This window comes from Oryctolagus cuniculus, chromosome 3, assembly GCF_051225735.1.
Source record: "Oryctolagus cuniculus isolate XC-2025 breed Fujian yellow rabbit chromosome 3, ASM5122573v1, whole genome shotgun sequence".
Classification (NCBI taxonomy): domain Eukaryota; kingdom Metazoa; phylum Chordata; class Mammalia; order Lagomorpha; family Leporidae; genus Oryctolagus; species Oryctolagus cuniculus.
This window is the reverse complement of record NC_142869.1, coordinates 10,883,682-10,897,947: the sequence shown is the minus strand read 5'-3', so window position 1 is coordinate 10,897,947 and position 14,266 is coordinate 10,883,682.

Here is a 14,266-nt window from a genome sequence, read left to right as displayed (position 1 = left end):
TTTTCAGTATTTAAAGCAGATTCTGATTTTAAACTTACCCCACTGAGGCTGAGTGCCAGCATGTAGTCCTGCTGGGATGAACAAATGTGCTATTGCTCTGGGAAGATCTGTTTGTGGAGCTTATTTTCAAAAGTAATTATTAATAAATATGTCTGAATTGGTCAGAGTAGGAATATGGGGGAAATTAAATTTATATTTTGGCCTTTGTGTCTTCTCTAAACAATAAAACTTCTTTATTGATTATGCTTACCACTTTCTATTAAAAAGAATCAGCAAATGACCTACTTTGAGGATATGGAAGAATTGCTTAGGTTATTAAATAAGAATAAAATTTATTAGTTAATTAATCCAAGTCTGACTCGACTTCAGAATGGTCTGATAAGATAATTCATTGTTCCTGGCCTGGAGCATCAGTTTTCTAAAAGTGGAATGAGAAGTAAGGGGACTTACATTTCAATTGCTTTTAATTTTTATTCAATGGTGAGGTTGATGTTCAAAGCATCTCTTTTCCATAAAATCCAGATTTTCTGTCATCACAATTATAATTGGATAAAACTTTAAGTTATAGTTTAAACATATTTTTAAGTTGTTGATGCTGAGGAAAGAAAGAAATTAAGATTTACATTTATCATTAAATGTCTAATATGTAGCAAGAAATTTTAAATGCCATCACTTTTTAAACTTCAAAATTCTGGAGTTTAAGACTTATGAAGTGATACAGCTAATGATAATTGAGAACAGATTTTTTGAAGTATTTATTTGAGAGAGAGAGAGAGAGAGAGAGAAAGAGAGAGATTTTCTATGCACTGTTCACTCCTCCAAATGACTGAACAGCTTGGGTTGGAAAACCCAGAAACCAGGAGCCAGGGACTCACTGACTCACTTGCGTATCCCAAATAGCTGGCAGAAACTTGGACCATCAATTGTTTCTTCCCAGGTGCATTAGCAGGGAGTTAGATGGAAATGGAATAGCTGTGACTCAACACAACAATCCAATATGTGATACAGGCATTCCAAGTGGAGACTTAATGCATTGTCCCACAATGCCTGCTGTGACAGAGAATAGTTTAAAACTTAAATGTATGCTTAAAAATCTTGCATGTTTTCCAATATTCCAAACTACCTCAATTAATTAAGAATTCATTTTAGAATTTAATGTATATGATCTTTTGATATCAAAAAGGGGGACATATATCTTTCTCCATATATCTATATCTATGCTTTTTGTATTTATAGCTATATATGTGCCTATCTCTGTACCTATATATTTTTCTTTCTAATGCCTTTTCTCTTATTAATTGTAAGTCTTCAGATGTCAAAAAGTGAGCTATATACATCTGCCCATGTATCTATGTTTGTTTCTATAGCCATATTTGTATCCATATCAGATCCACTAACATTTGTTTTAAATAGCCAGGTACCTTGGCATTGGGTGTGTATACATGTATTATAGTTACATTTTCCTGTTGAATTGAAGCCAGTAGCAGCTGCAGTGGCTCTTGTCTGTGCATGCGATGCAGGGATTTTACCAGAGGGGAAAAATCTGTACTGTTATTACATTATGACCGTCTATGTCTTTTTAAACAGTTTTTGCATTAAAGTCTATTTTGTCTGATAATAGGATGGCTATGCCTGCTCATTTATGCTCTCTGTTTTCTTGGAATATCTTTTTCCATCCTTTCACTTTCAGTTGGCATGTATCTTTGCTGGTGCGGTGTGTTTCTAGAGGCAACACATAGATGGGTCTTATTTCTTAGTCTTTTCAGCTAGGAATGGATGGCTTCATTGCTGAATACTAACAGTCTTTTAAAGAAGAATTAATTCCAATTCTTCTCAAGCTATTCAAAACAATTGAAAGGGAGGGGGTCCTCCTAAACTCCTTCTATGACACCAGCATCACTTTGATTCTTAAACCATAAAATGATACAAATAAGAAAGAACTATAGACAAGTATGCCTGATGAACATTGATACAAAAATCATCAACAAAATACTAGCTATTTATTGAATCCAACAACACATCAGAGATATCATTCACCAGACCAAGTGGTATTCAATCCTCATTTGCAAGGATGATTCAACGTATGCAAATCAATACATGTGATACATCACATCAACAAACAAGGATAAAAAACAAATCATTATCTCAATACATAAAGAGAAAACATTTGATAAATTACAACATCCTTTTATGATGAAAACCTTAAGCAAATTGGTTATAGAAGGAAATTCCTCAACACAATCAAGGCAATTTATGAAAAACCCACATCCTATTGAATGAGGAGAAGTTGGAAGCATTTCTGCTAAAACCTGGAAACCAGACAAGATGTTAATTATCACTATTGCTATTCAATATAGTCCTGGAAGTTTTAGCCAGAGCCCTTAGACAAGAAAAACAAATCAAAGGGATGCAAATTGGAAAGGAGGAAGTCAAATTATCCCTATTTGCAGATGACAAGATTCTATATATAGTGGAATCAAAAGAGTACTCTAGGAGACTTTTGCAACTCATAAGAGTTTGGTGAAGTTGCAGGGTATAAAATTAACACACAAATGTCAATAGCCTTTTTAAAAAAGATTTACTTATTTATTTGAAAGGCAGAGTTACAGAAAGGCAGAGGTAGAGAGAGAGAGTTACAGAAAGGCAGAGGTAGAGAGAGAGAGAGAGAGAGATTCACTCCCCAAATGGCTGCAATGGCTGGGACTGAGACAATCCAAAACCAGGAGCCAGGAGCTTCTTTCAGGTTTCCCATGTGGGTGCAGGGACCCAAACAATTGGGCCATCTTCTACTATTTTCTCAAAATAGTAGAACTTCTAAGATCAATCCCATTCACAATAGCTACAAAAACAATCAAATACCTTGGAATAAACTTAACCAAGGATATCAAAGATCTCTATGATGAGAACACAAAACTTTAAAAAAAAGAAGTAAAAGATACCAAAAAAATGGAAAAATCTTCCATGCTCATGGATTGGAAAAATGAATATCATCAAAATGTCCATTCTCCCAAAAGCAATTTACAGATTCAATGCAATACCAATCAAGATACCGAAGACATTCTTCTCAGATCTGGAAAAAATGATGCTGAAATTCATATGGAGACACAGGAGACCTCGAATAGCAAAAGCAATCTTGTACAACAAAAACAAAGCCGGAGGCATCACAATACCAGATTTCAGGACATACTGCAGGGCAGTTTTAATCAAAACAGTATGGTACTGGTACAGAAAGAGATAGATAGACCAATGGGAGAGAATAGAAACACTAGAACTCAACCCAAACATCTACAGCCAACTTATATTCGATCAAGGATCTAAAACCAATTCCTGGAGTAAGGACAGTCTATTCAACAAATGGTGCTGGGAAAACTGGATTTCCATGCACAGAAGCATGAAGCAAGACTCTTACCTTACACCTTACACAAAAATCCACTCAACATGGATTAAAGATCTAAATCTATGGCCTGACACTATCAAATTATTAGAGAATATTGGAGAAACCCTTCAAGATATTGGCACAGGCAAAGACTTCTTGGAAAAGACCCTGGAGGCACAGGAAGTCAAAGCCAAAAGCCAAAATTAACATTTGGGATTACATCAAATTGGGAAGTTTCTGTACTGCAAAAGAAATTGTCAGGAAAGTGAAGAGGCAACCGACAGAATGGGAGAAAATATTTGCAATCTATGCAACCAATAAAGGATTAATAACCAGAATCTACAAAGAGATCAAGAAACTCCACAACAACAAAACAAGCAATCCACTTAGGAAGTGGGCCTAGGACCTAAATAGACATTTTTCAAAAGAGGAAACCCAAATGGCCAACAGACACATGAAAAAATGTTCAGGATCACTATCCATCAGGGAAATGCAAATCAAAACCACAATGAGGTTTCACCTCACCTCAGTTAGAATGGCTTACATGTAGAAATCAACTAACAACAGATGCTGGTGAGGATGTGGGGAAAAAGCACACTAATCCACTGTTGGTAGGAATGCAAGCTGGTAAAGCCACAATGGAAGACAGTTTGCAGATACCCAGAAATCTGAATACAGCCCTAACACATGACCCAGCCATCCCACCCCTCAGAATTTACTCAAGGAAAATTAAATTGGCAAATTAAAAAGCTATCTGCATCTCAATGTTTATTGAAGCTCAATTCACAATAGCTAAGGCATGGAATCAACCCAAATGCCCATCAGCAGTAGACTGGATAAAGAAAGTATGGGATATAGAATACTATACATTGGTTAAAAAAGTGAAATCTGGTCATTTGCAAAAAAATGGAGGAATCTAGAAAATATCATTCTGAGTGAAATAAGCCAGTCCCAAAGGGACAAATATCATATGCTCTCCTAATCTGTGACAACTAACTGAGCACCTAAAAGGAAACCTGTTAAAGTGAAACCGACATTATGAGAAACAATGACTTGATCAGTCGTTGTTCTGACTGTCAAGGAACAACTTACTATTTTATTCCTTTTAGTATTTTCTTTTTCTACTTAATACCATTGGTTGAACTCTTTAATTAACACACAATTATTCTTAGGTGTTTATATTTAATTGAAAATTGGTCCTTGTTAACAATAAGAGTGGGAATAAGAGAGGGAGGAGATATAGAGTTCATCACACACTGATCATAAAGATAAGATTAAGTGTCAAAGGGATCACATAAACAAGACTAGTGTCTGCTAATAATAATTCATAGAATTAAAAAGGAGAGAACTGTCAATATGGGAAGTGGGTTACAAAACAGACTCAGAATGACAAATGCCCAAAAAAGCACTCTGGCCTCCAAATTAGCCTTTCAGGCATTCGGATCTGGCTAAAAAGCCCATGAGAGTATTTCAGGCATGGAAAGCCAAGACAGTGTGACAAAAATGGCCTAACTGAAAGATCTCTGTGAGTGAGATCCTGGTGGAAATAAGGGGCCATCAAAGAAGGAGGTACCTTTCTCTAAAGGGAGAATTTCCACTTTGACTATGGCCTTGTCTAAATAAGATTTTTTTTTTTTTTTTGACAGGCAGAGTGGACAGTGAGAGAGAGAGACAGAGAGAAAGGTCTTCCTTTGCCGTTGGTTCACCCTCCAATGGCCGCCGTGGCTGGCGCACTGTGGCCGGCGCACCGCGCTGATTTGAAGCCAGGAGCCAGGTACTTATCCTGGTCTCCCATGGGGTGCAGGGCCCAAGCACTTGGGCCATCCTCCACTGCACTCCCTGGCCACAGCAGAGAGCTGGCCTGGAAGAGGGGCAACCGGGACAGAATCCAATGCCCCGACAGGGACTAGAACCCAGTGTGCTGGCGCCGCAAGGCGGAGGATTAGCCTAGTGAGCTGGGGTGCTGGCCCTAAATAAGATTGGAGTTGGCAAACTCAAGAGGCTTCCATAGCCTTGTCAGCTCATGAGAAGTGCCTTGGGTGATTACTGACATCATAAATGAGTGTCAATTATTAATTCAACAACAGGTATCACTGCGCGTTTGCTCCCCATGTAGGACCTCTTTCCTTAATGTGTTAGACTATGAGAATTAAAGCTAATTTTCCAAAAGTACTTTATACTTGGTGTGTCTGTGTGGGTGCAAACTGTTGAAATCTTTACTTAGTATAGAGTTGATCTTCTGTATGTAAAGATAATTAAAAATGAATCTTAATGAAGAATGTGGTGTGAGAAGGAATAAGAGATGGGTTGGCTTGCAGGTGGGAGGGTGGTTATGGGGGGAAGAACCGGTATAACCCAAAAGTTGTACTTTCGAAATTTATATTTATTAAATAAAAGTTTTCTTTTAAAAATTTTATTATCAATAATGACAATTTTATTATTAATAAAGACAAAACACACAGAAGCAAAAACAAATGAGCACTTGGTCTAATATTTAAGATGTTCCCTGAGAGCCAAGGGACCCAAATGTTTACTTCCTAGTTCAAGGGTGATGACCTGAAAATCATGGGCGTGAGTAAGGCACTGGTGTAACTTCTGGAGGTCCAAAGCCTGTGTACTGGGAGCTCTGATGTCTGGGAAAAAAAACAGGTGTCTCATCTCAAGAAGAGAAAGAGCGTGAGAGAATGTAGCTTTCCTCTACCTTTTCGGTTTATTCTAGCTCTCAATGGATTGGATGATGTCCACTCACATTAATTAGGGCAGGGATTTCTTTGAATTTCTTATTGACTCAAATGCTAATCCTCAGCTTGTATCTACTCCAGGAACTGGAAAGGAGTCAGTTTCTGTAGGATCTTACAGGTTATGTAGAGGAGTGTGGATTCTCGCAGACACTTGAGTAAACAGGAGAGGGAGAAAAGCACTGCTAAGGAGGGTACTGAATCTCTTCACTACACAGGGCTGACATATGTGACAGTCATCTGTTTCTTGGCAATGACCCATGTGTCCCTGAACAGTGTTGACCAGTTTCCTTTGGGGTACAGTATGCCAAAGAGCTCCGTAACTCACAGGCAGCATCCATGCCCGGATTCGGATAAGACAATGCCATTCCTGGAATGTGATTGGTGTGGTGTGGTCATTTCATCATCCCTATCCACTGTCTATGAGCCTTCCCTGAGGGAGGGTTCCTCTTTCAGACCTATAATTAGCCAACCTTGGCATTTGTTGCTTTCAAAATAACTTCCTGTTAATTTTCTTTTTCTTTTTTTTATGTGCTGCCTCCTGGAGTCAAATTCTAAAAACAGAAATTAAAATCCATCTCCCAGTGTGTCTATGATTTATTCAATCTTCCCATTTTGAAAATTTGGCAGTGGCACACTTCCTTTGCAGTCCATTGAACAATTCCTTTAGTTTACTGATTAATCTCTCATTTTGAACAGATGAATGGCACATGATTATTGTTTCAGATTATTTAGTGCAACATTTTACACCTTAGTAACAAAATTATACATATGTTTATGCTACTGTGCAACATTTCAATACAGATATGTATTGAATTTATGCTGATAAAATCAGGGTAATATAGTATTTTAGAAGTTACATATGATATAACATTTAAAAATGCTTCTAAATGCTTTGTGAAAGCAGTCAAACATAATTTAAAGTACATTTTGTGATGCTTTGAAGGGAAACTTTATTATAAATTTAAAGTTTTGGAAAATATTCTTTAGTGTTCTTCCAGATCGATGACTTTTTTAAAAACAGACTTATTTATTTGAAAGGCAGAATTATAAATAAAGAAGAATGTGCTCACACACACACACACACACACAGAGAGAGAGAGAGAGAGAGAGAGAGAGAGAGAAAGAGAGTTTCCATCAGCTTGTTTACTCCTCAAATGATCATAAGGCCAGGGCTGGGCCATAAGGAAGCCAGGAGTCTGGAACTCCAATCTGGACTCCCAAGTGGGTGGCAAGGGGACATTCTCTAATGCTTTCCCAGGCACATTAGGAAGGAGCTGAATCAGAAGTGGAATAGCCAAGTCCTGGGCTACTGCCCATATGGAATGCTGGTGTTTTAGGCAATGGCTTAACCCACAGGTCCACAACTCCAGAGGAAAATTTTACATGTTACATGTCAGATGCGACATTTGCCTGGAAGTAGCTTATAGGAATGATCTAGAAGTATTGTCTCTTTCCAGGGGAGTACTCTCTCAAACTGTTAATGCAGCCTTACAAATAGTCATCAACTCCATTTTCCCAGCCTTACTTGCTCTCAATGTCAAATAAGTAACACAGAATTTTGTTCACCATTCTTTCTGCTTACTTTGGGAGAGCCACATTAGCTGAGAGAATACATGATTGGGCTGATGATATAGGATGATTTGTAATTTGCAACTCTGCTTCTTTGACCTTTGGTGTTTTCTGCTGTTTTATCTCTCCGGCTTCTTCTTGCCTCCAACTTATGACAACATAAAATATTGCAAAATGAATTAAAAGTGCAGGCTCTGGAGTTACTCTGCCCAAGGTAAACCCCACTCTGGTTGTTTCTGGCTCTGTGACCACAGGTAAGTTCCAAATCCTTCCATAACGAAGTGATGGGGCCAGTGTGTGGCACAGCAGATTAGGATGCTGCCTGCCATGCTGGAATCCTCTATGAGGACTGGTTCGAGTCTTGGCCATTCCACTTCTGATCCTGCTCTCAAACAATAATTCTGGGAAGGCACAGGGAGATGGCCCAAGTGTTTGGATCCCTGCAATCCATATAGGTGACCTAGATGAAGCTCCTGGCTCTTGATTTTAGCTTGGCCAGGCCCTGGCTATTATGGGCATTTGGGAAGTAAACCAGCAGATGAAAGAACTCTCACTCTCTCTCTGTAACTCTGTCTTTCAAATAAATGAATAGATATTTAAAAATAACGAAGTGAGAAAGTAGTACTTGCTTCACAGTGCTCCTATGTAGGTTAAATAAATCACTACATGAAAAACACTTAAAGCAGTCTCTGGTGCACCAAGTAAGTGCTCAGATAAATGTTGATTATTATCTCTCCTGCCTTGCTGAGGTTCCCTGACAGATCTGAATCTTAATTTCTCTAAGCTAGTTTCATAGTTTCTACTCAAATTCAATGAACTATATGGACATAAACAAGGAATACAAATGTTGCTAGTTAGTGTGAGGGAGAATTGTACCAAGGTTATGGTACATTTCCAGGGTCATTAACAGTTGACCATACTCAGGATTCTGTCCAGTGCTGCTTAGTGGAGGTCACTTTCTTCCAGCTGAAAGACTTGCTAGAACCTCTATGCTGAGTCAGCAAATTGCATTCTCTTCCCAAAATGAGTTCACTTAGTTTCAAATGTTATTTATTCATCAGTCATAGGCGTTCCAATGATGACAGCACTGCCCTTGACATTCTGCAGGATGAGACCCCAGGACTCAGGAAACAATGAGCTTACGTGTCTCCAAGGCATGTGCCTACGCAGGCAGCTGAATGCAGCATGCGGGGGCAGCCAGAGCCCAAGAGAGTTCAGAACATGTGCTGAGTGAATGTACAAGGTTCTTATCTGAGAGAAAAATTATCCAGCCCAGGAGATGGTGGGTGAGAGGAGAAACTGCCCAAAGTGTGGGACTTTTTGCTTCCTTGCACACTTCTGTTTTTTTGACCTGTAAGTTTTTCTTTGATCCCCATTCATGCTGTTGTTTGCAGGGACATTTGTCAATGCTGCAGCTGCAAGAAGCAAGCCTGAACTGTTGCTGAAGTGCAGGCAATGGTTGACTGTATTACTTGCCTCTTGGAACTAAAACTCCAGTGTTTTGATTAACTAATGAATAAGCTCTCAGGAGCCATTTAAAGTGGTACTTTTTGATTTCTTCAAAAAGTTTAAATTTATCTAGAGAAGTATTTAAAACCATTGAGTTTAGGTATGATCTAAATTCACATTTTCCATCACTCTTTAACACTCACCCTGCCTTTTAATTGTTTTCCCAGTATGGTTCATGATGAAAAAGGTACTTTTTTTCCCCTTTACTGTGACTCAGCAGGTATATCTAGCAATAGAATGGATTTTCTTAGGTCATTTGGAATAGTGCACAGCATGTGCAGTGCTGAATAAGTATTTGTGGAATGAGTAAACATAAATGCCTATGAGTGCCAGGCCTTCTGCTGAGTTCATTTCCTTGGCACTCTTCTCTGTGATTTGGATACTGAGCTCACCAAGGCCTGCAGCACAATGTCAAGGAATGCTCAGCCAGACATCAACAGGATGTTAAGGGTATATGTTACAGCTACACATTTCCTCATGAAATGTCTGCTGTAACTGGTGGAATTGTGATTATTATGCAAACTGAAAAAATGCCATTGTAAAAATTAACAGAAAAATAAGAAAAGAAGGTGGGAGCGAGGGATGAGGAGTATCATTTTGGTCTTAAAACTGTGCATATGAAATACATGAAATTTGTTCCCTTTTTATAAATAAAAAAATTTGACCGGCGCTGAGGCTCAACAGGCTAATCCTCCACCTAGTGGCACCGGCGCACTGGGTTCTAGTCCCGGTCGGGGCATTGGATTCTGTCCCGGTTGCCCCTCTTCCAGGCCAGCTCTCTGCTGTGGCCAGGGAGTGCAGTGGAGGATGGCCCAAGTACTTGGGCCCTGCACCCCATGGGGGACCAGGAGAAGCACCTGGCTCCTGGCTTCGGATCAGCACGGTGCGCCGGCCGCAGCACACCAGCCATGGTGGCCATTGGAGGGTGAACCAACAGCAAAGGAAGACCTTTCTCTCTGTCTCTCTCTCACTGTCCGCTCTGCCTGTCAAAAAAAAATTTGATAGTAATACATTACATCAGCTTTGAGTGGCTGGTAATTTAATAGTTACCTCTGTGTCCAACAAACTTAAATGGAGAAAGAATAAATCCACATGGCTTCATGGGGAGTTATCATCAGAATGTCATCCCACAGTGATTGAGAGAATGAGAATTTCTTACCACTTAATGGAAACCTCTTAAGGAAACATTAATGGAGCCCAGTGCTTGGCTGAAAGTGTGAAGTGGCCAATATAAATATTTTATCTTAGTCATAACATATATATAAACTAAATTCTGCACTTTCTCTATATATAGACTTTACTTTAAAAGTAGGATATTTATTGGCCAACAGACACATGAAAAAATATTCAAGATCACTAGCCAGCACAGAAATGCAAATCAAAACTACAATGAGGTTTCACTTCATCCTGGTTAGAATGGCTTACATACAGAAATCAACTAACAACAGATGCTGACGAGGATGTGGGGAAAAAGGGACACTAATCCACTGTTGGTGGGAATGCAAACTGATAAAGCCACTATGGACAACAGTTTGGAGATACCTCAGAAACCTGAATATAGCCCTACCACATGACCTAGCCATCCCACTCCTTGGGATTCACCCAAAGGAAATTAAATTGGCAAATAAAAGAGCTTTCTGCACCTCAATGTTTATTGTTTATTACAGCTCAATTCACAATAGCTAACACATGGAATCAACCTAAATTCTCATCTACAGTAGACTGGGTAAAGAAATTATGGGATATGTACTCTATAGAATACTGTACAGCAGTAAAAAAAAAAAAAAAAGCGAAATCCACTCATTTGCAACAAAATGGAGTAATCTGGAAAATATCATGCTGAGTGAAATAAGCCAGTCGCAAAGGGACAAATCTCATATGTTCTCCCTGATCAGTAACAAGTAACTGAGCACCTAAAAGGAAACCTGTTGAAGTGAAATGGACACTATGAGAAACAATGACTTGATCAGCCCTTGTCCTGACTGTCGAGGAACAAATTACTATTTTATTCCTTTTAGTATTTTTTTCTACTTAATGCCATGGGTTGAACTCTTTAATCAACACACAATTATTCTTAGGTGTTTAAGTTTAATTGAAAAGTGATCCCTGTTAAGTATATGAGTGGGAATAAGAGAGGGAAGAGATGTACAGTTCGGCACATGCTCACTCGGCCTTACCTCTAATGCTAGAGCTAGAAATGTGCCAGGGGATTCCAATTCAATCCCATCAAGGTGGCATGTACCAATGCCATCTTACTAGTTAAAGTGATCAGTTTAAGTTCATAATTGTTCAAAAGATAGGATTAAGTGTCAAAGGGATTACATAAATAAGACCAGTGTCTGCAAATTATAATTGATATAATTAAAAAGGAGAGAATGATCCTACATGGGAAGCAGGATACACAGCAGATTCATAGAATAGCAGATGTCCTAAACAGCACTCTGGCCTCAGAATCAGCCCTTAAGACATTCAGATCTGGCTAAAAAGCCCATCAGAGTTTCTCAGGTATGGAAAGCCAAGATACTGTGGCAAAAAAAAAAAAAATGACCTAAATGAAAGATCTCTGTGAGTGAGATCCCAGTGGAAAGAACGAGCCATCAAAGAAGGAGGTACCTTTCTCTGAAGGGAGGAGAGAATTGTCTGAGTAAGATCGCAGTTGGTGAACTCAAGAGGCTTCCATAGTCTTGGCAGCTCATTACAAGAGCCTCGGGTTATTACTCACCTCGTAAATAAGAGTGTCAGTTGTTAAATCAACAATGGAAGTCACTGTGCACCTACTCCCCATGTAGGATCTCTGTCCTTACTGTGTTGTGCTATGCAACTTAATGGTAAAACTACTACCCAAACAATACTTTATACTTTGTGTGTCTGTGTGGGTGCAAACTGTTGAAATATTTACTTAGTATAGAGTTGATCTGTATATAAAGATAATTGAAAATGAATCTTGATGGAGAATGAATGGGAGAGGGAGTGGGAGATGGGATGGTTGCGGGTGGCAGGGAGGTCATGGTGGGGAAAGCCAGTATAATCCAAAAGTTGTACTTTGGTAATTTATATTTATTAAATAAAAGTTGAAAAAAAGTAGGATATTTAATAGAGGATAACAGGTCTCCTCTCGCCATTTCTGCATTTCCTAATCTCCTGTGCTCTTTTCTCTGTGTGTTTCTCTCTACTTTTATGAGGACATATTCTGTACAAAAATACTTTTCTTTCTTTTTTCTTTTTTTTAAATTTTTTGACAGGTAGAGTGGACAGTGAGAGAGAGACAGAGAGAAAGGTCTTCTCTTTTCCGTTGGTTCACCCCACAATGGCCGCTGTGGCCGGTGTGCTGAGGCAATCCGAAGCCAGGAGCCAGGTGCTTTCCTTGGTCTTCCATGTGGGTGCAGGGCCCAAGGACTTGGGCCATCCTCCACTGCACTCCCTGGCCAGAGCAGAGAGCTGGACTTGAAGAGGAGCAATAGGAACAGACTCTGGTGCTCTGACCGGGACTAGAACCCAGTGTGCTGGCGCCGCAGGCGGAGGATTAGCCTATTGAGCTGTGGCACCGGCCAACAAAAATACCTTTAAAATCACATTCCTTTGGGTTAGAATCTGAACTTTCTTTTCTTTTTTTTTAATTTTTATTTAATGAATATAAATTTCCAAAGTACAGCTTATGGATTACAATTGCTTCCCCCCCATAACGTCCCTCCCACCCGCAACCCTCCCCTTTCTCACTCCCTCTCCCCTTCCATTCACATCTAGATTCATTTTTGATTCTCTTTATATACAGAAGAAGATCAGTTTAGCATACATTAAGTAAAGATTTCAACAGTTTGCTCCCACACAGAAACATAAAGTGAAAAATACTGTTTGAGTACTAGTTATAGCATTAGATCTCAATGTACAGCACACTAAGGACAAAGATCCTACATGAGGAGTAAGTGCACAGTGACTCCTGTTGTTGACTTAACAAATTGACACTCTTGTTTATGGCATCAGTAATCACCCTAGGCTCTTGTCATGAGCTGCCAAGGCTATGGAAGCCCCTTGAGTTCACTGACTCTGATTATATTTAGACAAGGCCATGGTCAAAGTGGAAGTTCTCTCCTCCCTTCAGAGAAAGGTACCTCTTTCTTTGATGACCCATTCTTTCCACTGGGATCTCACTCGCGGAGATCTTTCATTTAGTTTTTTTTTTTTTTTTCCCCAGAGTGTCTTGGCTTTCCATGCCTGAAATACTCTCATGGGCTTTTCAGCCAGATCCGCATGCCTTAAGGGCTGATTCTGAGGCCAGAGTGCTATTTAGGACATCTGCCAGAATCTGAACTTTCAACATGCATTGTTTATATACATGAGACCCCACAGGGTTCCTTTGAACAGACACATTGGAGGGATACACTAATTACCAGAACAGCTGCTGAAGGGGCCTAAGAGATTGCAAATGAAGGAGACATGAGCTCTACTTTCCAGAAATGCTAACTTTTCCATGAACGAGGCATTCACCCCCTGAAACTGTGCAGAGAATGTATGATGTTTGTATATGTGCAGCTAGCTTTTCTAGTTTTTTGAAAGAGCCTATTCCACAGAAGCATTAGGAATTACAGCTACATTTTTCTTTTCTTTATTTTAAAGATTTAATAATTTTTTAAAAGATTTATTTTATTTTTTTGAAAGACAGAGTTACAGAGAGAGGTAGAGAAACAGAGAGAGGTCTTGGCTCTGCTGGTTCACTCCCCAGATGACCACAATGGCCGGAGCTGTGCCGATCCGAAGACAGGTGCCAGGATCCAGGAGCAAGGAGCCAGGAGCCAGGAGCTTCTTCCAGGTCTCCCACGCGGGTGCAGGGGCCCAAGGACTTGGGCCATCTTCCACTGCTTTCCCAGGCCACAGCAGAGAGCTGGATTGGAAAAGATGCAGCCGGGACCAGAACCAGTGCCCATATGGGATGCATACTTCAGGCCTGGGTGTTAACCTGCTGCGCCTCAGCGCTGGCCCCCAAAGATTTAATCATTTATTTGAAGGCAGAGTTACAGAGAGGCAGAGGCAGAGGCAGAGAGAGAGAGAGAGAGAGAGATAAAATCTTCCATCC